The sequence below is a fragment of the Arvicanthis niloticus genome, chromosome X (genome assembly GCF_011762505.2).
Source record: "Arvicanthis niloticus isolate mArvNil1 chromosome X, mArvNil1.pat.X, whole genome shotgun sequence".
Taxonomy (NCBI): domain Eukaryota; kingdom Metazoa; phylum Chordata; class Mammalia; order Rodentia; family Muridae; genus Arvicanthis; species Arvicanthis niloticus.
This window is the reverse complement of record NC_047679.1, coordinates 6,047,629-6,072,967: the sequence shown is the minus strand read 5'-3', so window position 1 is coordinate 6,072,967 and position 25,339 is coordinate 6,047,629. Positions and strand designations below refer to the sequence as shown.

General features: G+C 38.7%; 1 long non-coding RNA gene across 5 annotated transcripts; it reads left to right on the top strand.

Moving 5' to 3' along the window:
• The first annotated feature begins 2,410 nt into the window (after positions 1 to 2,410).
• Positions 2,411 to 25,339, top strand: LOC143435474 (uncharacterized). Of its 5 annotated transcripts, XR_013105813.1 has the most exons (7): positions 2,411 to 2,473; positions 3,692 to 3,993; positions 7,520 to 7,637; positions 9,041 to 9,118; positions 20,346 to 20,483; positions 22,598 to 22,791; positions 24,003 to 25,339. It is a non-coding gene; the product is annotated as an uncharacterized LOC143435474 (long non-coding RNA). The 5 variants fall into 5 exon arrangements; XR_013105816.1 differs by lacking the exon at positions 7,520 to 7,637; XR_013105814.1 differs by lacking the exon at positions 20,346 to 20,483.

The window sequence follows — 25,339 nt, the reverse complement described above, 5'->3', positions numbered from 1 at the left end:
GCAGTGGGCTTCCTGTTTGTTCTTTGCATCCACTTACCTGCTGTGATTTGAAAGCCACTTGGCTTCACCAAGCCAACTATCACATTGAGCTTTTGACTCCATTTGGACAGTGTTGGGATTTGTTGCTGAGTAATGGCTATGCTCCTCTCCTTTGTAAGTGCTCTCTCCTGAGGGGTTGGGTAGATGGTTAGTACTCCAAGAATGGATTAGTATAAAACAAATCCATTCTCAGGTTTTTGTCCCTCTGATCTCTCTGCCACAAGTTGAGGCAGAATCAAGTGTTCATCACAGATGATGATGATACTAGTTTTGTGTCCTTAGGCTTCTCAACATCCAGAAGTATAAAGCCAAAATAAATCTCTCTTTCTTTAAGTGAGTTAGTTTCGAGTGTTCTGTTATAGAAAAAGAAAATGTACCAAGGCAATACATTTCAGGGTCACTTAGTTGAAAATTCAAACAAACAGGGATTTTCTGCAGCATGAATTCCTCGGAGTCAGAAGCCAGGCCTTATCAGGCTTAGTGTGTGTGCAGTGACTTGTGTTCCTTCAGCTGCTATTGGCTTCCTGGGGGAAGGGCTTACATTGTCTTGTTTGTTTGTTTGTTTGTTTGTTTCTGACCTTCATCAGTTACATACTAACGTGATGAATTTAGAGCTTTAATGGAAAAGACAGATAGTTTGATGGGGGCCTGAGGAAATTAGCAGGACAACTGGCACATAGTAGGGATTGTAAAATGATCTGTGTTGAAAGGGGAGAGTTGCATACAAGGAGAAAGAGAGGGGTGTGCTTTAGGCTGGGCTGTTAGGAAGCTGACTCTTGTGATGGAGACAGATATCAGATGACCTAATGAGAAACCTGAATAGGGAGTGGACAGTGAGACAGCAGACAATAGAGATGGGTCCTATTTGCCAGAGTTCAATTTACATGTGTTTTTAAAAATAAAATATTGACTTCTGTTTTTTTTTTTTTTATTTACATTTGGGTGAATGTATGCCACGTGTATGTGAGTGCCCACAGAGACCCAAAGAGACAATTGGATTCCCTAGAGCTGGAGTTACAGGCAGTTTTGCCTCCTAATGTGGGAGCTGGGACTGAATTCTGATCTGCTGCAAGAACAGCAAGTGCTCTTAATCACTGAACCACCTCTCCAGCTCACGGTTTTTTATAATGGTGCAAAATAATAGACATTCAATAGAAACCACAGTTCAAATGTTGACCTTTGATCTAGGCTAGCACTCTGTGGTCTGATGCTATTTGGCTATGCTGGGTAGCAGCAATGGCCACCTTTCCTAGTCAGCTCTGCCTCTTTGAAGGGGGAATAACAGATCACAGTGTGCTGGCAGCCAGTTGGAATGCTGGGTAGATGAAATGTGTTGGATGCATTCTTGACTTAACATGTTTTCATCTTACAAGACACAATACCATCTTGGCTTGAGGAGTATATGTAACAGGTCTGTATTCCTGTGCCAGGTACCAAGATGGCTAAGTGGAACTTATGTCTCAATGTTATATGGGAACATACCCTAGTTTTATCCCTACTTGTGGGCCAATACTTGTTTCCCAGTTCCAGTCTCTGAATTTCCAGTTTGCCTCTGGAAATACTAATTGGCCCCCACTTTTATTTTGCAAAGACTCAGAGGAAGCAATTAGTTTAAGTCCTCAAAAGCTCCCAGGTACAAGTTGCAAGTTTTTGTAAAAAGAAGTTCTCAGAACTCCAGGGAATCAGAGATGTGCACTAAGGACTTTGGGTGGGGCTGATAGCAGCAGATTAAGCATCAGAGTCCGGGGGGGGGGGGGGCAGATTTGTATGCCAATCTCCCCATTTCACAATAGAGAAAAAGCTGGCCTTGCTGCTCCTCAAACTACTTGGCTCCCAATGAAGGGATTTATCATCAGAAAGAGCACAACACTCATAGAGCCAAGTATCAAGTGAGGTGTACTCCATGACGTGTTTATAAAAAGATAAAGAGATTGAGAGACTATGTTCTGTGGGTGTGTGGTGAGCTGTGGGGGAAGGGGGTGTCTCAGCGGGCCCATGCTGAGACATCTCTTCCCCCTGAGGGACCAGTCACACACCGGTATAGTATAGAATAGAGTTTATTCAGGGCATGGGGAGGGGAGCCAGGAGGGTAGTAGAGGCAGGGAGAGACAGGCAGACAGAGAGAGAGAGAGAGAGAGAGAGAGAGAGAGAGAGAGAGAGAGAGGAGTACAGAGGCCGGCCATGACCACGTGGAGAGAGGGGGAAGGGAAGGGGCAAGGGGACAGGAAGAAGCCAGAGATCAAGACATCAAGAGGGAGAGGAGGGGGCAAGCAACCCCTTTTATAGTGGGCCAGGCCTACCTGGCTGTTGCCAGGTAACTGTGGGGAGGAGCATACCTGGCTGTTGCCAGGTAACTCCACGCATAGGTAGAGGTCCCTTCATCCTAGGCATGCACATCACATATTAAAACCTTTCTCCATTGTGCATTCTCCAGGTGGGTACCAAGTTCATTTTAGAGCCTGGCTTTCTGAGAACAGAGGCTTTTCCTGTTGCTGCCTCAGCTTAGCCCATACTTTGCAGGTAATATATTTCAGTAACATTTAGAAAAATTTACTGCGCAGCTTGTTCTACACACAAAAGCTAAATGTTAATGCAGTGTTTTACTAACTGTGCTAAAATAAGCTAGCCAGCTGGTGAATTACCCAGAGGCCCTTTACTGTTGAGACTCACATGGGGTTTTGTAGCCAGCCTGAATGTCATTTATGTAAAATCACAGTGGTGATGTCAGGCGGGGGCTCTTCAGCTTTATGGCCTGACAGGCCAGATTAGATATTTACACAGGATTTTTCCTTATCTCCTGGCAGATTCCTTTCTTCTAATCCTACCAGGTGGTTGTGCTTTCCACACCGAGGGCCTGGGGCAAAGCAGAGCCACACTGGGGTGCCAGCTGGGCTGGGTTACCATTCAGTGCTTCACCAATAACAGAAGGAGCAACGGATGTAGAGGAAAAGTGAGAGACCCAGCTTTGTCACTCACTATGAGTCCTGGTGAAAGAGTTGAACAGGGCCAGGGAAGACATCAGCATGTCACTGGCACCAGGACACTGTGATTTATCTGGTAGACCCCAGCACTGAGCTGGGGCTCTAGCTTTGAATTTGATCCCAACGTAATTTTTGCTGTCATAATTTGTCCTGTGATAGTTATTTTGGCAAGCTATTGTACACCTTCAGAATTCTGGATTGTTCATTGGCTGACAATGTCCTGAGTGTACTTTTTTAATAGAAACATTCAGTGGTAGTGTAGTACATTTAATTTGCTCATTTATTCATTCACACAGTGCTTTGAATGAGCTTGTCAGTAGGTGCTGGGAATGTAGCTTGTAGTTGAATGAGTACTGGCTTATTGTCTCAGGAATATGCTGACCCAGACTGAGGAAGTAGGAAGCTGTGTTCCTAATGACTTTGTTAAGAGTAGCAAAGCAGTTTGATTTCTGTTGATTTTTGAAGAATACAGTATTGCTTTCATGAGGAATTAGGGATTGTGGCTAATGTCAAAGTAGTCCTCGTTGTGTTTTGTTCTTTGCAATCTGTATCCAGATTCTTACAATGGCAATTCTTGCTTAAAATTGCAAAGTATTCTTTCTAATATTCTCACTGACCTGGTAAGAGGAATGTTCATCTTTTGGTTTGTGTGTCTGTTTTGGTTTACAAAGTTTCCTACAGATGGAAGTAAACACAAGTGAACCATAGACAGGAAGGCAGTCTTCACGTGCATCTTGAGATGCTGGGTGGCTCCAGGGGCTTATACAGGACCAGACAAGACTCTTTATACAAAACATACTTCTCCTACACCTGGAAGGTATTCTAATTACCCTCCTGTTCTTTAATGAAAAATCACTTCCTGCCTGCGAATTTTCCGACAGAGAGATAGGATTCAACTGTGTGCATCTCCTATGTAACTACTCATCTGCAATGTCTCACTCTTCAGCCATAGAATTACCAGGTCACTACCACGGTAAGTTCTTTTCAGATTAAAGGCTGTGGGTGAATTGGCTAAGTCTCTTAAACCAAAAGCTTTCTGTGACTATCAGTGCTAGGTCTCCTAAGCAAGGCTGCTTCTAGGGACAAAGCTAGTAAAGACGGACAGTGATAACTAAGACCTGTCCTCATGTGAGCTTAAACAAATGGGATACTTACATGTGTGTTTCACATTAAGATTTGATGATGATAGCATTAATGATGATGATGATGATGCCTACTATTATATCTGTACAAATTTATTATGATTGTTTTCTATTTTATTCTTAATTTATAGATGATAGCTGAGTAAATTTAAGGGGTACAATGTGACACACACACACACACACATATAACATTATATGCACACAGGCATAGACATATATTTTAAAATTATTGAATCAACTAACATCAAGCATCACACATTTTATTTTTGTAAGAAGAACATTAAAACTGTATGCTTTTTAGCAGTTTGCAAATACATATTCTTATCTGTGGTCATCATTCTATACACTGGATCAGAAAACACTATTCTTCATATCTCACTGAAACATTGCATCCCTTGAACATTTCTTAGTTCCTCATCCTTCTTCCTCTCAGCCTGTAGTCACCTCCGTCCCATTTTCAATTTCTCTAAACGAACTCACACAGCATCTCACTGTGGTCATCTCTGTGATTGGCTTATTTTGCTTAGCATAATGTGCTCCAGGTTCATCCACATTGTTCCAAATGATAGGATTTCCTTTCTTTTATGTTTGTGTTGTATTCCCATGTGTAGGCACTGCACTTTTAAAAATCCATCTGGTTGATAGAATTGAGATTGTTACCACAATTGACTATTGTGGATAATGCTGCTACAGACCTAAGAGTGCAGACATCTCTTTCCCACAGCTGATTTCATTTACATTTGGGAAGTGCTCATAAGCAGGATTGCTGAAGCATGTGCTTGTTCTTTCTCACTTTTTGAGGAATATCCATACAGTTCTCCATAACAGCTGTGCTAACTTATATTCCCACCAATAGGACACCGGGGTTTTCTTTTACTCCACATCCTTGCTACTTTTAGTATTTCAAAGACGGTGATTTTCACAGATGTGAGGTGATATCTCCTTGCCTTTTTAAACATTATTTTATGTGTATGGGTATTGCTTGCGTGTATGTCTATGCACCATAGGCATGCTTGGTCCCTGAGGAAGCCAGAAGAGGAACTGGATTTACACATGGTTGTGAGCCACTGGGTGGCTGTTGGGACTCAGACCCAAGTCTTCTGGAAGAGCGCCAAATGCTCTTAATTGCTGAGCCATTTCTTCTGCTCCCTCACTGTGTTTTTTGAAGAGTTACTCGTTTCATTCTGTGCATGTGTGCACACACACACGTGAAGAGAGATGACTGCTGAATCCAGAAGCTGGTGTCAGATGTCCTGGAGCTGGAGTTATAGATGGTTGTAAACTGTCACATGTGGGCACTGAATATGGAACTCACAGCAGTACCCAGTCTTACCCACTGAGCATTCTCTCCATCTCCCCTCACTGTGTCCTTTTTAAAACATTTATTTAGATTTATTTATTTATTTTATGTATATGAGTACACGATAGCTGTCTTCAGACACATGAGAAGAGGGTGTCAGATCCCATTACAGATGGTTGTGAGCCACCATGTGGTTGCTGGGAATTGAACTTAGAACCTCTAGAAGAGCTGTCAGTGCTCTTAACCGCTGTGCCATCTCTCTAGCCCTCACTGTGTCTTTAGTTTGCATTTCTCTGATAGTAATGTCAAACATTTTCTCATATATGTATTGATGTACCTTCATGGTTAAAAGTTGGTGATTTTATCCTCTTTGTACTGCCTAGACAGGAGGAACTGAAATACTCCATTTCTTTCGAATACTCATTCCATCATAATGAAAACTTATGGTGACATTTCTGTACCAAGAAGTTTCTGTGGATTGTTCATTATTTGTTCTCCTTCTGTAAGTCAAATTATTATTTTTCACTTGAGAAGTGTGGCTCATTCAAGAAACAGTGATGGCGATAAAGTTATCCTGCACGGACATATCGAAGAAAACAAGTATATTAAGAGATAAGTAGATGAGGGACCAAACTGTGATGAGAGCTTGTATGCAAATTCACATCATTGGAGTTATAGGGATGTTTCATGCCAGGGTTTGATGATGACAGTGTTAATGCTGATGATGCCTGCCATATATCCATACAAGTTGAGTACATTTTCTGTACACTACAATTAGATCACCATTGCTGGTGTGACTATAGTCCTATTAACCACCCAGCCTTTCAACGTTATTCAGGAAAAAAATATGTTAGCTACTTTTAGATAAATGAACTGATACCTGCTGCAGCATTACAGAGAATCTCACTACAGTTGTCTGTGGAGAAACATACTAATCACAATTCACTGTTTGAAGATCTCTTATTCAGTTAAGGATCCAAAGTCAAAATTCATCTTTTTAGGTGTTCCTTGTCTCTCTGGTAGTCTCGTTGCATATCTTAACAAGTTTCAGCTTTATCTGCACTAAAGGCTTTTTTTTTCTTTGTGCATTAATCAGCTTCTCAGTCCTAAAAAGGTGCAACAGATTTATAAAGAGAAACAGTTATTTAGCTCATTGTTTTTGAGATTTTTAAGAGCACGGTGCCTGTATCAGGTTGGTCCTAGTGAGGTTAGTGAATGGAGACACTTCAAGGCAGGAGTGTGTGTGTGGTTGCAAAAGGCTTTACATATTCAACTAGAGCAAGAAGAGACAATGATTGTGGACTAGGATAGATTTCCAATACCTAAGGGTCCCCCTCTAGATAACACTTTCCAATTGTGTCAGCCCACTGATCAAAACTTGAATCACAATGAGCTTTTGGGGACATACAAATAACACAGTGAATGTTAATAACCAAACAATATACAAACTATTACACATGGATGAGTCTAATGGGCAATCTAATATATATTTTTTACATGCTACTCAATGTTTGGCTATCAGGAAATTTAAAAAAAATCTTGCAAATTTGATAAAAATCCATCTATCGAATCATTGCTACATTATATGGCAACAGTCAGACAAAAACTTGACATTATCCATGTAAATAAGGAACCTTTTAACTTTTACCTATGCTTTGACTGTTCAGAGTTTCCAAATTGTCACTGATGATTAAGGCAGAATTAAAGAAGGCCACTAGCACATTGCCCAGCATTTAGAGCTACGGCAAGATTTTAGTATAGCTCTAATAACCAATCCACAAGTTATTTTCAGAACTTATGATCCAGTTGAGAGTTTCTTTGAATTCTTGATCATCAACATTTTGGGCTCCCTTCAGTCTATGTGTCCTTAAGGCAATAATTCATTCTTTGTGTTTTGGATGTGAGATGTAAAGGTGAAGAGCGTTGCTGCATTCCTAAACACTTTAGAGAGAAATCAAGTTAGTTCTGGTATCTAGGCAACCAGATTGCAGATAGGGGTGGTAATGAGGAATGGGTGTAGACACACCTGACTCTCTGTCATTTGGTATGTGTGATAGGAAAATCCGACGAGATATGAAATGGTGCTTTGTTCTCATGAGATTTTTACCTCTTGGATTCCAAGGAAGTTTGCTAACAGCTCATTTTTCCAGTCTTAGGGGAGTTGAAGTCATAGGGGTAAGTACCCCACTGTGCTCAGTTTCATTCTCTTGTTTCAAAGCTACCCCATAGTGTCACACATTTGGGGAAGAGTTGCTTTTCCTTTATAATTTATTATTAAATAGTTCAAATATGTTTCTAAATTAATAGACTTTTATGGTGAATTTTTGTCCCTCACAGTGAATTCTCATTACTCGACAAGATATTTAGTACTAGTATTCTGCTTACTTGCTTTTAACACATTTACTTGGCCTCAGAGAGCTACATTTTCAGAAACAACTGTCCCATGAACAGGAAGAAAAGAAGGGAACATCTCCAAGATTGGAAAAGTAGTGATAATATTGGGCTTCGTGAGGAATGGAGGCATATGGTCCTGGCTCTCACAGTGATGGGGAGATGGAAAGGCCTTGGAGAATGTGGATAAGGAGGCCTGCAAGGGAAGTTGGGTGCAGACACAACTGCTATTCACTCTAGGCAGAGATAGTGAATATAGATTGAAGACCATATGGTCTTTTTAAAACTTTGAGTGTTGTCTCACATCTCCAGGGGAATTTGTACATCTTCTAAGAGTCAGGAACTCCCTCTGATAGCCCAATGGATACAGGGGTTCAAAGTTAGCTATAATTTTCACTTTTGGAAAATAATGTACTTTTATTTGTACACATGGATTTTAGAGCCCATTTCCCTTTCTAAATCTATGTATTCTATGTAAACTTCACCTGGGGATTGTTTGGAACAGTAATGCAGGAGAAAACAGAACCTCACCGGTGGTTTCTTTATCCTTCTGGCAAGCAGTGTGTTGAGAATGGAAGGAGTGGTTTTGGAGAGTGTTGCCGGCTTTTGATAACTTGATCTACAGCCACAGTAACTAAAACTTGCCCTCCAATTTAATGTTACCCTTTAACCAGGGCCATTATTTTTTCATTATCTACCTGCAACCTTCTTTTTAGGCAAGATGCCATTCAGAGTAGCTGTGGGTGCAGTGCATCAGATGAAAAGTCAGTAATGTACATCAATTAGTTTCCAGCTTTCTACCACCTAAAAGATGTCAAATTAAAGGTTTCTTTACAAGGAGTAGAAAATTATAGCAAATTTTATTCTTTGGTCTCAATTGCCTGTTTTAGAATCAATTCTATTGAAAGAAACTGTCTTTTAGAGCAAAGCATTTGTATGTATTGTTTTGTGCTAAACCCCAAATACCAGTTGACTACAAGATATGATATGCAGGCTGTATGGATTAATGAATCTTTTCAGGGATGTTATTTGAATTACATTGTTACAAAGCCAGAAGACATAAAAGTCTTTTGTGGCTCAGCCAAGCATCTCTAATACACGTTCTAGAATAAATCACACATTGAGGGACCTGATGTGGTAGCTCCTGGACCCAGATTTCAATCTGTGCTTGTCTATTCCTTTTGTAGGCCGTATCTCTATAAAGGAAGTGTCTACTTTACAAGGAGCTCTACCACTGGCCTGCTTGGGGGGCTGGTCTTCTATCTGTGAGTAGATTTTTTAATTTGCATTTTAGAAGATAAGGAAGGGTCAGGGTAGAAGCCCTAAAACTGATCTTAAGATTCAACTCATCGAAAGAGTGGTGAGGCTGGAATGAGCTGAATTTTGATGCAAGATTGTGCAGGTGACAAGCACAAGGCCTTCAGCTACAGAGACTGTCCCCAGGATCTGGATTCTAAGATATAGATGTAAGTAAGGACTAGGTATTGTCTAACACATTCAGAGGCAGGTTAAGTTAGAGAGAAATTAACAAGATTGAGGGAATGTAGATAGATATGGTTGACAGAGAAGTCAGTCTAGAAAGTACTTTCTTTAAATTCCTCCCTACTTTTTATCCCTTTATATGTAACGAATGTTAGTAAAATGCATAGAATAGTGCCTGGCTCATTGCAAATACTTAACAAATGGTTGAATGAATTAATGAATGAATGAACTAATACTAAAATAAAGCCAGAACATACAAAACCTCTCTCTAGAAACCTTGCATTTGCCTCCCTTTTGTTTAGACTTTTATAAAGCATGGATGGAGAATGCTAGGATCAGATAATTTTTTCTTTCAGCCTATTTGATTAAAATCAGGCTAGCTCCCCATATGTGTTCTGATGAATTAGGAGGATTATGGCAGGGACACCCTTACAATGCTTTCAGTCTAGAAAACATGACTAATTGATCTGAAATCCTGGGTAGAGATCAGAGACTTCTTTTAGGTGAATGATTGATTTAGTGCTACCAGATCGTCATGGTATAATGTAGCAAATTTATTGAGGATTTTTATAGAAAATGATATATGGTGGTGGAGGGTTAGTGTAGGATGAAACAGAGGAGCATAGAATCTGAAATTTTTGATTGACATAAATGTTATTGATTACAAAATAAATGTGAACACTGTGTTAGATTTGGATTCCTAGAGGGGAACAAAAAAGTGTCTATTTTATTGATCAAGCTGTCCATTATGGTTACTGAGAAGATTTCATGATAGCTACCTGGCACTGTAAAATGCACATGCAGAGAAGAGCATGCTATGATAACATTCAAGATGACCATGACTTTGCTCTTCTTGAGGGGAACTTGGAAGTTTTCTTGTCTGCAGTCAAGAAAGATAACACGGAGGAAGATGGCTGTCTTAGTTACTTTTCTTTTGTTTCGATGAGACACCAGGACCAAGGCAACTTATAGCAAAAAATAGTTTATTGGGGGCTTACAGTGTCAGATTTAGAGTCAATGGCCACTGTGGCAACAAACATGGGAACAAGCCAACGGGCATGAAACTGGAGCAGTAGCTGAGAACTTTCATCTTGATCCATAAATGTAGGGCAGAGAGCAAGCTAACTGGAAATGGTTTGAGTTTTTGAAATATCCAAGTCTGTATATGAGCTTTTGGGGGCTTCATTCCAACTACCATAGTGGCCATGAGCTGTCATCAAGAATTACTGGATAAGCAACCCCTGTAAATAGTTTGCTATGCATCTTTTAACTTTTATATGTGTTTGCAAGTGAACATATGCAGGTGTGCTCTAATAAATGCCCCTGGCTTTTTATTAGTTCTTTATAATGTCCAACAAATGTGACTGACTACTTGAGAGCTTTCTTCAAAGATGGGAACATGTTTTCTTTGCATGTGACAAGGTGGCAGTGCTAAGGCTTTAAGGTGCTTCTGGACCAGTCCTTGAACAGTAATTGACATGTACTTATATTGATTACCCCAGCTCTTTCCCTTTTCAGTTAATACAACTCTAAAATATGTTCTACCATATTTCTAGTGGTCTCCAGAGGGATTAAGAGCCAACTGTTCACAGTGGTAACTTATTTGAACAAAATCATATTTTTGATTGAGTTCTCCATCTCATCTCTTTCATCCTGCATTAATATGTCCCAGGATTCTTTCTCAAGTAAAATACTTGTGTTGGAACCCTTGTGATAGAAAGATCTATGAATCTTTACATGAGAATAGCATATCATTTTGTGTAAGAAATTTGGATAGGTAGAGGTTTTAGTGTAAGGCCCCCACGAAGGGAGGACCTCACCCAACCCTCAGGAATTTACGGCCACCCAGTAACTCACAAGACACTGAACTTGATGCAATCAGCAAGAGGTATGTTTCCATCAACATGTTGAGGTCAAGACCCATGATCCACACAGGGGCCAGTGGGGTCTGACCCCAGGGCTTTGGAGAGAGAGAGAATTTAAAGCCAAAACCCACAACTTAGGGGGGAAACCACAACCCAGGGGGAGTAAAGGAGGGTTATTGGAGAGCACCTGTGGAAAGTTCCAGCCCATTATTCAGTTTGTGACAGGGTACAAGGAACAGTCATGGGGATCATTTTGTATAGGCTATTCTCTAAGAGCCTATTCGTAATTAACCATCTATCTTGTGGTCAGCCAAGTTCCTGAAACACAGAACTCACGACCAAGCTGACTTGCACTCTTGGTTCTGCTCAGCCTGTTAGGAGTTTTTGAAAATTTTTTAACCCTTTCATTGGTACCCATAGGCATTTATGAATTGATTTTCCATGGAATAACAATGGATAGATGTATATATTATAGTATGTATATAAATAACCATTACTCTCACTTATTTGAAAAATAAGTGTTTGAAATAAGTATAGATCATATCAATTAATATAATATTTTAGCAGTTCATAGTATGGATATATATCATATATGTACCCATAGCATTTCACATATCCTACTATGTTATCCACCTCTCTGGTAACACAAGTTTCATTTTTCAAAATGAGCTCTTGTGAAGATTCAGTTTGCATTTGGTCTCTTCCAATGCTGGCTAATACCAACAGCAAAACTAAAAATCAAAAAATCTTTAATGCTTCTGGAAAGTTATGGTGATAAATTTCTCCCAGTTGTTGGAAGAACAAGAGTTTTGTCATGATAACTCAACCATTTGTGGGGTGACAGCAGTATCTGGTACAACATAACCTCCTGGGGTCCCACGAAAATAATCTTTTGTTAACTGCCTTCAGTTTCCAACCTAAGGATCAAAATGGAATGAAGAGACCAACAGAAGTTACTCTGTGCAGTGAAGGAAGCCAAAAGGGCTACTGTTCATTAGGCTATATTGTTTTCCCAGCTACTGATCCTTAATCTTCTTTGTCTTTAATGGTCTTTGATTTTAAAAGTACCAGATTTTGAGCCATGTTTTAGTCCGCACTGAACTATTTAATTGGAACAGTTCTTGAGTGAGTATGTAGAACTGTTGTCCCATTTTACATATTTGGAAGCCAAGGCCTAGAACCAAAGTTACACAGGGAGATAGCATGTTATACAGAGTAGGGGACATTTATAACAAGAACTATTTGTGGATGATATTGAAATGAAAGGTATATTGGTGATCTTGAGAAATGATTTCAGATGTAAACTCTGATACATATTGAAATAAAGCCATTGTTTCTTGAAATTTAAAAGGAAGAAGTAAGCATAATGAAATAATCTAGGTGCTTAAGATGCTTAGGTACTTCCTGGAAAGAAGAGGTTAGACTAGATCAATTAATTGACAGTTATTTCCTGAAAAATCTGCTATTGGTTGGAGATGCAAATAAGGTCATATATGGCCTTTGGCATCCTGAGGCTTTACTAAAATCCAAAAATGTATTTTAAATAACATATTTGTACAGAGGATGGAGCTCATGGATATAAAAGTATATAGGGCCACAGATCATGAAATGTGCCTCTGGTTGTAAATGTCAAATCCTAAATTAGGTTTATCATATTCATTTCCTGGGATTGTTGCAATAAATGACCACAGATTGGGTAATTTAAACAACAGAGGCATGGGGCTGGAAAATGGCTCAGCAGTTAAGAGAACTGTCTGCTCTTAGTGAGGACCCAGTCCAATTCCCAGCATGAACATGACTGCTCACAACTGTCTATAGCTCCAGTTTGGGGGGATCTGACAACGTGTTCTGGCTCCTGCAGGCACTAGGCACACATGTGATGCACAGGCATACATGAAGGCAAAGCAGCTATATATAAAAAAATTAAATAATGAGCAACAATAATAACAGCAGCACCAAAGCCAGAGGTAATTGTCTCTCAGTTCTAGAAGCTTGACCTAAGATCAAGGTGTGTGAGCTATTTTTTCTCAGAGCTGTAAGGAAAGTATCAGTTCTGGACTTCTCTATATGGCTTATTAATGGCTATCATCTTTCTGTTTCTTCCTATTTCCTTTGTCTTATATATCACTCTATTTCTTCATGTAACACTTGTTTTATTAGAACATCAATTATATTGGACTGGGGCCAAGACCAACGACTCAATCTTAATTCATTACATCTGCAATCATCCTGTTTCTTGAAAAAACAAACAAACAAACAAACAAACAAACAAACCAGGCAAAAGTCAAAAGTACCTGAGTTTGGATTTAACATATAAGTCTGTGGGTGGGTTGGAAGTGAGTAGGCAGAAACACAATTCCACCCACAACCCACACCAGAGAGTGACAGTAATTTCCTAGAAGGATTAGAGCCAGAGAGGGTGGTGAACCTAGCATCTGGAAGGCAGAAGGAGACGATAAAGCAGGATGAAATGCTTCCCAAAGGAACATCAAGAAAAGGCTTCATCACCAGCTTGTTGTACCATTTGAAGGTGCTGGAGTCTTTAGTGCATAGGCCTTGTTAGAGAAAATAAGGGTCCTGGTGATATGCTGTTAGAGAGTATGTTGGAATCCTGGTCCTTGACATGATTTCCTCTTGTTTCCTGGTTGCTATGGGGTGATCATCTCTTTTGCCATGTGCACCTGCCATCATATACTATGCCTAAGATTCTAGAACTGCAAGAATATTGCTTCAAACCTCTAAAACTATGAGCCAAAACAAACCTGTCCTCTTTAGAAATGGATTGTCTTGACGGTTTTGTTGCAACAACAGAAAGTTGTCTCATATAGAGAGGGATGTAAGTCACTCAAAGAATGACATGAGGTGACAAGAAAGTGTTCTAGAAAGTCAGTATTATCGAAAGAAGCTCGGGGGGAATCTCTAGTGGGAATGAACATTATGAATTTGGGGGACCCAGGGGGCCAATTTGTCAAGTGTTTGGAAAAGAGTAAAAGGAAGGTTATAAATGAAGCCATGAGTTTTGTCTTATAGTCTTGAGCACATGCTAATTAGAAACACCAGGAAAAGCCTTGCTATCTGATTGTTTCTTCTACTATACTACAATAATCCTTACTAGCATTTTGCTATGGTGTGAATACGGTTTGTGGGTGCTTCATCTGTAATTTATGCAATTGAAATCTAATTCTCATTCTGGGGCATTGTGCTGTCTAGTTTTGTGTCAATTTAACATCAAGCTATAGCTATCTGAGAGGAAGGAATCTCAATTAAGAAAATGCCTCCATTTCAGTTGTATGAAAGCTGTGGGGCATGTATGTACGTATGTATGTATTGTTTATTTGCTTTATTTGCTTTATATCCTGGTCACTGCCCCCTACCAAAGTAGGTCATGTTTTTAATTAGTGATTAATGAGGGAGGGTCAAGCCCATTGTGGGTGTTGCCATCACTGGGCTGGTGATTCTAGGTTCAATAAGAAGTAAGCTGAGCAAGCCAGTAAGCAAGCAGCACTCCTTCATGGCCTCTGCATCAGCTTCTGCTTCCAGGTTCTTTCCCTGTTTGAGTTCCTGTCCTGACATCCCTCAGTGATGGACTATGACGTGGAAGTATAAGCCAAATAAGTCCCTTCCTCCCCAGCTTGCTTTTGGTTATGATGTTTAATCATAGTAATAGTAACCCTAACTAGGACAGGTAATCTAAGGGAGTAGAAACTTCATCAGATGTTGGGATTGAAAGGTGGAGACTTTGAAAGACAATTAGATAAGGTCATCAGGGTGGAGTCCTCTTGACTGAATTCTAGTGGTTTTATAAGAAGGCAGGAAAGTACAAGCGTCACATAGAGATAGACTCCTACCTTTTGTTGGGCAATGCCCCACACTAACTTGGCATGGCCAGATCATCATTAGATTCAGCCCTTCAACCTTGGACCAGAAGCGTGAGCTCAAACATACTCCTTTCCTTTACAACATTGCCCAATGGCAGGTATTCTGTCGCAGTAATGAAAAGTGGACTGTTATACTTCCTTCTTGTGCTTAGTTATTTTGGGGGTAGTGTGTTTAAAAAGCCTTCAAAGGCTCATTTTTGTTTTAAAAGCTGCTGCTTGGTAATTCAAACTCTCTCTCTCTCTCTCTCTCTCTCTCTCTCTCTCTCTCTCTCTCCCTCACTCCCTCCCTTAATGGGACACACCTTTATTCTATACTTTCTTCCATTCATTGCAATTTTTTCCTGAAAAGACATGAATATATTAGAAACAACTGAGACCCAAATGTGTTGAAGGGAGACTTGACCTATTATAGGTCATTTTAAAATAGCAATTAACCCATGTGTGTTCTTACTCAACTGGTACATATTTTCTGTATTACGGGTATGGCAAGAGGGAATAAAAACCATACTGTGTCTCGGCTTTTTTTTTTTTTTTTTTTTTATAAAATTCAGTCCCCTTGGAAAAACATCTGGGACTAATATGGATGTTCAAACTGTTAGTTCACACACACCAGAGTTTCATTTGCTCTTTCATGATAAAAGTTTCCTTTACAGTTGCCCAGATCCACACATAGATTATTCGGGACCCGATAAAGCACAGGCACCATTTGTGGTCACATCCTCTAAAAATCACCCGGAGTGGGTTTCCAGAGCCTTTAAAAATAGGCCGGGTTCTGGCAAAACTTCCAAACATAGGAGGAGAAAAGGGCAACAATTTAGACTTTTGAAAAGTAGTTTTAATTTTAGCCTTCTTTTTCTACTTTTTACTCCCGTTACAGCTCTTCTCAGGATATCAGTACATGTTCCAAGTTTCCTATTTGTTTTTAAAAATATATTTCAACTGACCGTCAGATGTAAATGCAATGATAAAAATCCCGTTTTCTGTTATTCTCATCTTCGAACAAAAACTTCTGTTCTCTGCAGTCTGCAAACCAGTTTGGTGCTGATTGAATCTTCCCATACCATGACTGGACCATTTCTTAATCACCCCCAGTAGTAGCATGCTTCCCATCTACTGTGACATTAGAGTGAGTTGCTTTCAAATGGCTGTAAAGCATGTTGCCATGGTGATGGAACTCTCCTGGTCAGCTGGAGTGGAAGTTCTGCCAGCAGTAATTCTCACCCTTGGTGTGCCAAGAGAAGAATTGTCTGGGTGCTTGCTAGAAATGCTTATTTAAGACCTACCCATAAGCATTTGGATTTTGAAAGTTTGAGGGTGGATCTACATTTATTATCTAGAAGCTAGGTAATGAACATTCATGTGGCTCATAGCCCTTCATCAGTAAAACCATGGACAAACATGTGGGTATGGCTGAAGTTATGTCCCCAGAGAATGCTGATATTCATCTGCACTGAGTTTGTGGCCATGACTGGCCCTCTAAGTTGCCAAAGAATGTGCATGCTGCCTTTTTCAGGATCTTTAAATGTGAACATCTGTCACACATATGTTTTGTGTTTACTCTCTGGGCTTTCAGGGTGAGATTCCCCAGCTCCAGAAAAAAAAGGTCATCTGTTAGTAATTCCCTTCTTCACTTGGGAAATAACCTAGCAAGGATAGGCTATTGAAATTAGTATATGCATCCTGCAAGCTTTACAATTTCCTTCTGGGTACTCCTGGGGGATAGTGCGCCATGATATATCTGTGGGCAGGGGTGGGAGGGTAAAGAGAGGTACTGTGAAAGCTCTCTTTAAAAGACAAACATACCACTTCTATGAGAAAACAACTCCTAAGGACTGCATTAAGAAGGGTGTTTAGGAATTTGAGAGCTTTCTTGATCTATTTCAAATCTTAAATGTTTCCAGGGACGAGGAACAAACATTGGCTTATGAAAATGGAAATAATGAAGTCAATGTTGAAAGTACAGTCAATGTGCTGCATAATGATGTTTGATTGGCAATCGACTGCAAAACCAATGATAGCACCAGAAGATCACATTATTTAGTGACAACTTGGCCATTTTTTTATCTATGTTGAATACACAGTGATGTTCCAACACCTACTAACACATTTCCTAGCATGTAACCCTGTTGTTAAGTGACATTTGATTTTATAAACTTCTAGAGAAGACAAAGTAGGATCTGGCAGTTAGCTCACTAGGGAGAAGAAGATAATGCAGGATGGGTTGTAGGGGTCATCACTGTAATGTTGACATTAATGTACTTGTAGGTAAGGTTTATGTCCTACCACTATGGAAAGTTATCCATCCCAGCCATTGTGGAAATAGACACCTCTAACTATTATCAGTTAATTTGTCTACTTGATCTTCTCAAAGATATCCTAGATGACTCTTCTTTTTAAGAGTTGATAATAAATCTAACTGTATTTATTTTTTCAACATTCATGTTCTGAACACAGCAAGTGTGTCTCAGACATTATGCCAGGTACTATCTGAAATAAATATTTTTAAAGAATACTTTGGCTTTCTCTTTGAATTTTGGCCTATATCTCCCTAGCCACAGCAGCTCAAACAGGATGGCATAGGGCATGAAACATAGATACCTGTCTGAAACCAAAGGTCCTCACAGGATATGAGCAGACACATGCTTCATTTTTGGTTTCCAGTGAAGTTAGAGAGCTACTGAGTCTGTTTTTCATTTTATAAATGAGTATTATCCTGCAAAGACTTCAAAAACTCTTATTATTAAAAGTTCTCTCAATCTTAAATCTCTTTTCGGTGCTCAATTAGTTTGTATGCCTTTGACATCTCCCATTTTGTTTCAGTTTTTATCTTTTTCAATTGTTATAATAACTTTGAACAGTAAGTTTGCTATAAACTAGAAATAGAGGCAGTTTTTTTTTAAAAAAAATGGGAAATGAATTATTTCTTGGAACTGACTTGAACAGCCACAAAATACAAGTGGATGCCAGGATGGAGAAGAAATGGTACTAGTATGAGAAGAAACAGCACCTAGGACCTCAAAGTATTATTTTTTTTTCTGAGAGAGGGCATATTAATATTTCCCTGGGGTCATTGTGACCACTAAATTACACACAATCAGTATAACTTCAAATTTCTTCTTTCTTTGATTCCTTCTCTTCCAAGTAAAGAATATATAAAGAACAAAGTGTGTTAATGGAGAATTAGAATATGAGCATAAGTGATCTTGATTTGTCATTACTTATGGCATTATCTCTTGATTCTGAGATTTCAAAATAGACTTTTAAAATGAACTGGCCATTATGACATGAGATAAAGCCAAACTCTTGGATGCTGTCACTCATTCTGCTACTCGGCACCTAGGTGTCCTTCACCAAATTATTTTTTTGCAGTAAAAAATGGCAGAAGTAAGTAGCTATCTAGATGTATTCTTTAAAGCTATATTTGGTGGTTATATATCAATTTATATTTAGAACTGTATCTAAAAACCACTTGAATATTTTAGGACTATATATTCTGGCTGCCCCCAGACATAGTAAATCTCATCTGGGCCTGAGGAGCTAGTATGGGAAGATACTGTAGTAATCCTAACAATAACCTTTGTTTTACAGTAGTGTTTGAAAATTTGAATCTACTTCATTCAGAATCACCTGGAGGGCTTGCTATCATTTCCCACTTTCCCCTAAACTCTTATGATCAGGGGTGGAGCCTGGGAATTTGTATTCCTGCTACATGTCCAGGGGATGACTGATTTAAGACTTACTAAGGAAATAAGAGCTTAATTCTGGTAAATGCAAAACATAAAATCATACAGTTATCTTCTTCTCAGAAACAGTCTATGGTACTCCAAGATACCTGAAGCCACAGTATTAGTCAGTTTTCTGTTGCTGTACCAAATATACAAAATGAGTTACTTTGTGAGGAGGAAAGGCTTATTTGTACATGGCTTCAGAAAGTTCAGTTCTTGATCACTTGGTCTTGTTTCTTTGGACCTATGTCAGGAGCCTATGGCAGAGGTGGATTGATTCAACCATGTTTTCAAGGAAGGAGGAGGACGTAGATTCCAAATATCTCTTTCAAGGGCATGGCCCTAATGATCTAACTTGTTTTCCTAACGCCAAAAGACTTTACCACCTTCCAGTAGCATTATGGCCTGGGAGACAAGTTGATACAGGGAATTTAGGAATCTCTTATGTTCTAGATATAGCATTAAATGTTTTTTCTATATATCTACACATACCTATGAAAAAGTCTAATTTATAAATCAGGCACAGCGTTGGACACAGTGTTATGAATATCTTGTCCAACTACTTGAGAGACTAAGATTGCAGGGTTGCTTCTGACCTTGAGTTCAATATTCATTGGGCAGCATCATGAGATGCTGTGTCAAAAATAATAACATCATCAAAAATATGGTAATATGAGTAGGGCACAATAAGAGATTAATGACAGTGAAACAGAACAATTACAACAGTATGCTGTATCAAAAGTCACAAATTATTTCTGACGTAAATACTTTTTTGACTTCAGTTGACCGTGGAACTGAAACTATGAAATGTGAAACCACATTTCTGGTACTGTGCTTTCTGACCCAAAAGAGTACAGTCTAAGAAAGAAAATATGAATACATGTTAAAAATAACCTTTTAAGGAAAGTGAAGGGAGACAATTACCCAAAGCTCAGCAATGGGAAGGCTAAAAGGTGAAACTCATTATTTCACAAGACTGACTTCAGTGGACACCAAAGGAGTTTGCATCTTTCTAGTGAAGGGCTGGCTGTGAACCTTGGGTCAGCTAGCCTTGCAAAGGGGAATACTCATCAAGTGCTCTGTGTCCAGCCTCCTGACGGGCTCTGGCAATATTAGAAACAGAGTCTGAATGATGTGTATGTTTTATGCTTATTATTTATAGACTTAGATTTTTGGTGAACTTTAGAATGCAATACTGGACTTTTCCATGTTATCCTGTCTCCAGCTCCTGCATAACCTCTTTCATCATCAACAATGTCCTCTACAGTGGTACACTCATTACAAGCAAAGAATCAGCATCCATATATTATCATCACCCAGAGTTCACCATTGACATTAGAATTTGTTCTCCATCTTGTACAGCCTATGGTTTGGGTCAAATGTCCATAGGTGTGCAGGCATCAGTATAATGGCACGCAGAGTACTTTTCCTGCTAGCAAAATCCATAGTGCTCTGCCTATTCTTTCCTCCATGTAGTTTTTCAGAATGAAAATAAAGAAGACATGCAAATGACAACAACAAATATTTCTGTTTTGCTTCCAGGAACCAAGAAAAGAATAGACAGCAGCATTGTGTATAATGAGAGGTTTCATTCCTATCCGTGCAAAACTGAGTGTGCAACATGAGCCTTCCAGCATACATCAAGTGGAAAGATGATGTCAGGGGCTGCAGTGTTGGCAAGTGAGCTAGGCCTCTTTGTGTAAAAATAATCTTACTAGTTGGGAATGGTTTTTAAAAATATTTCTCAAAATATGGATTTTAATGGACCTTGATAGATAAAACAATACTTTTCCCATAAATGAAAAGGGAATATTTGAAGATTTCAAAATACATTTAAAGGAGTGCATGAAACTTTGGTCACCATGCTAAAGATACATAAGGAGAATCTCGTAGCTAATAGTAATACATAAAGATAGATAGCCAGACCATCCCTCTTCATATACATTTTAACACACACACACACACACACACACACACACACACACACACACACAGAGAGAGAGAGAGAGAGAGAGAGAGAGAGAGAGAGAGAGAGAGAGAGAGAGAGAGAGAGAAACACCAGGCTTGGTAGTGAGGATACACATAAATTTCTATCCCAGGCCTTATGCTGTTGAGACAGGAGGGTCATAAATTTGATGCCAGCCTAGGTTCTGTAACAACACTAAAAATTTCTCTCTCTTCTTTGCTTGTAATGAATGCACTGCTGTAGAGAATTGTGTGTGTGTGTGTGTGTGTGTGTGTGTGTATGTGTGTGTGTGTGTGTGTGCGGTGTTTGTGTGCATGTGTATGAATGACTAACAGAGTCTGAAAATTATAAGTTTGGTCAATTTATCAGTAAGTAAATTATTCATCTTTTTTATTATCTGCAACAAAAATTGAATCCCACTATGGCTTCTTCAGATTGCTTTGCCTGCAATTAGTGAGCATACATTTAGGAATGCCAACCAACTCTATTATTAGCTCCAGGAAAACATAATCCCCAAGGTAAACTTGCAGCTGCTGCAAGAATGAGGGAGTTCCGAAGCCATACACCAGTGGCTTTTAGAATGCATGTGGTTTGGAATATTCAGACAAAAAAAAAAAAAAAAAAAAAAAAAAAAACAGATCATAAGAAATATATCAGAATTTTTTCCTCCTAGCTTGTGGAAATTCCTCTTGGTCACTTTCCTATGGCTTGTTTTGCCACAGGCTACTTTACCATGCAAAGCTCAGCTTGGCTCCCGGCGTTAAGAGTTTGAGAACTGTTAACTCATGTCAAGCTTGGGCCATGTGGCCGTCTACACCTCCAACCTCCACTAGGAGTGCATACTACAGTTAGGAATCACGATTTCACAGGAAATCTGCAAATGGTTTATATGGGTCATAGGCAAAGATAATCCTGTTTCCAGGAAAGCATGCACCTTTGAGTGGGCAGAGAGTAGTAATAGAGAATGATATTCAGTGACTGAGAATCAAGAGAACCAGAGCCCGAGAGCTTTGAGGAGTTGCCTTCTGCAGAAGCAAAACTGACCTTGCCCTCTTGTGGCATTTCTTCTAGTACTATGTTCTGTTATTTGGGGGGCAGTAGGAGGTATTTCTATACATAGAAATGTATTCTCCAGAGGGACAACTATAAATTGAAATTGAGACTCTCTGGTAAAGCAAACTTTCCTCAGGGCCTCTTCTCTTAGCATTTAGGATTGCATTTAGCTGTGTTGGACAGAACCATCCCGCCCCCCAAATAACAGAACATAGTACTAGAAGAAATGCCACAAGAGGGCAAGGTCAGTTTTGCTTCTGCAGAAAGCAACTCCTCAAGGCTCTCAGGCTCTGGTTCTCTTGATTCTCAGTGTCACTTAACAGGTGGTTTCCACAAGGATGCTCGCTCAAGTTCCAGCCACTGTATCCACGTTTAGCTAGCAAATAAATGAATACATAAATAAATAAAGATAGATGGGTCAAAAAGGACATGCCATTTCCTTGTAAGGATCTTTGTTGGAAGTTGTTCAGACTTTTCAGTGAGTGTACCATTGGCCAGAAGACAGCGACATGATTGTATCTGGTTATCACTGAAGCTGAGGCTAGCTAAAACTGGGGGGATTGTGTTACCAAGAAAGAAGAGAAGAACAAATATCAAGAGATAATTAACTGTGTCTGCCACACACTGGTTACCTTTTATTAAGAGCAAAGCAAATGGACTTCCAGAAAGGATGGTATATTCGATTACAGGTTTATCTTAAGTTTCAAAAGAAGGGAAAGCCTAGCTCCACTGTCTCTACTTACGTCCCCTCCCATCTTCTGCCCTCCTTTCACAGTATCCTGACTGCAAGGAGCAACTATGGGTCCAGAAAACTCTGTAGAGCTGAAGAGAAAAAATTGTGAATATTTCATATAGACAATAAAACAAACAACCTTAATAATTAAAAACAAAAGCCCTGAATATCTGCTTCAACACACCTTCTACTGCTACCTGCATCACCCACTCTCTTTGAGCAGTTTTTACCATGCAGTAAGTTGCTAGAGACTGATAATAATGAAAGTTATTTTTGCCTATAGAAATGTAAATTGATTGTGTCTGGTAGAATGCAATTGAGTTTTGAGTCATTTTTCTTAACTCTACTTTTCATTACTTTTCAGAATTCATTATCTGCCCATGTAAGTGTAGGAGGTGTAGGGCTTCAGATTTTCCTTTGAATAGGTTGTGATTCTTTACTAGTTTCCTCATGACTTAGTGAGTTGAAAAATACCTTTGAAATGTGTTTTGTATCTGATCTGTTTATATGATATTTTACAAGTTATCTTTCAGCAGAATCATGAGTCAGGTCTGTGCTTGTTATTGTGGTATATCTGATATCTATTCAAATTTATTACTTTTGTGTCTTCTGTGTACTATCTTATATGGTTAGAAGACAACTTTTAATAGAATATAAGTAATTATAGTAATGGCAACATTAATACCATTTGCCAAACTACCATACATAACTGACCTCATTTATCTTGCCTCACCCGACTCTGCTAAGAATCGGGTTTCACGGGAGTGAAACCAAAGCTTAGAAGAGTGGTCCAATGCCTTCCTCAAGCTCACACAGCTGGAATGTGACTTCTAAGCCTGTATCCATTTCCAAATTTTGTATGTTTAAAAGTTATTGGTTAGAAGTGGCCATTGTTGGTGCACTTGCATATTGACTGGGAATCATGAGATCCAGCATGCTATCTATAGTGGGTCATTCTCTGATAGGATTACAGAGGACCTTTTTTGACGGTATTAGATTTTGGAGATTAGATGTTTCTTTGCTACTACAGATGTGCTGTAGTAGTAAGGAGTTTGAAGGTAGACAGGAGGATTCAAGTGAACACAGCCAACAAAAAGGAATGTGTTTGAAACTTAGTTTTGGAAGACTTAGGTTTGAGGGCTGACTCCTCTGTGTGGTATCAGATACAATATGTTGTCTTTTTATTCATTCAAGCCTTCTCATCTTCAAAGCCATGGATATAAGGTTTTTAGGAGCCCAATTTGAATCCAAAGTGTTTGGCTTTCTAAGTGATTACAATATAAAGTTTACTATTGTTGAATATAAATATATGTGAAGAAAAACCAAATGTTCTTTTTTGTTCCTCTAATATATTTACAAACTTACAGATTTTTCATGATTCCATCATTTAATTATTTTAACAATCTCTGAAGTATATTAGAGAAGTATTTCTATTTTTGTTTTGTAGATAAAGGATGTGAGGCCAAGAAGGTTTCACTGATCCAGCTAAATGCCACATTTGAAACACCGAGCCCTACAAGTGGATTTTTGGTGGAAGGAACTCATGAACATTTTGATATCTCACAGAGTTTTGGAGCCTTGGGGATATGTCAAATCCTCAAGGCTGTGATGAAAATTAAACATAATTTCTAAATAGTGTTTTAGTAATTGTAGGTTTAAACCTTTGAAAAGTTAGTAGACAACTTCCTCAGCTAGGAAAGTAATCATTGGATTCCTTTGTAGAATGTCTTAAATAATACCCATCTTACAAAAATGTGGGTATTCAATGAAATGATGCATGTAAAACATCTAGAGCCTTACTGGGCATGCTCAAAGATTAGTTAACTTTGTTATTATTAACATTGTGTGATTGTCTTAGTATACCCTTCAGATATCATGAAAGAAATATGCTCTTTGAGGCTGTCTTTGCCAAAAGGCATCCGATTCCAGTGCTTTGTATCAATACAAATATGAATACTGTTTATTTATGTTTAATTTACAATCAAATAACTTTCTCTAGAGGGAAACATCTACCTAGTAGCACAGAGAATACAAACATAGTCATCAAATTGGGCAAAACCCACATCTGTCTCTTTAATTTAAGATGTTGGATTTAATGGATTGTTTTCTGCCTACAGGACTCCACAGACTCATAGAGACTTTTAAAAGCTCATTCTTTTTAGAGAAAAAGCTAATATATTTACACAGTCAATGTTTGAAGTAGAATAGGACTTTCAAAAATGAAAACTACAGAAGTAGTAAATGTTTTCCCTTTAGCGCCCATCTTACACATGTGAAATATAACTTTGTTAGTAATTTTTCTGAGTCCTTCTAAGAATTTTTGCATATATATACATTTATGGGTAAATTAATACGTTATTTGAAAAACATAAATAGGATTGCATTGTTATCTACCTTGTTTTTTTTTAAAACAAATTTGTAATCTTTGAGGGTTTAGAGGTGTATTTATGTATCATAGATTTGTTCTCTATAATGGGTGCAACTTCAGGTTTAATCCTCAATACTGCCTCTCTAACAATGGATCTTGGAGATAATGTTTACATTAGCACATATTTATCTGTTTAAAAAACAATGACATGGTATTTTGGGTATAATAATTTAATGTGTCTCTTTCCATTTTTCCTCCTTTATAAGCCACAAAGTCATAAAGAAATTTATAACATATTCGAACAGTTGTAAAAAATATTATAGTGATAACCTAGGGACTTGGAGATTCTGAATGAACTAGCTGAGATGCTTTGTCATAATTTTTTTTGCCTTGATCTGAAGTAATGACTAATTAAA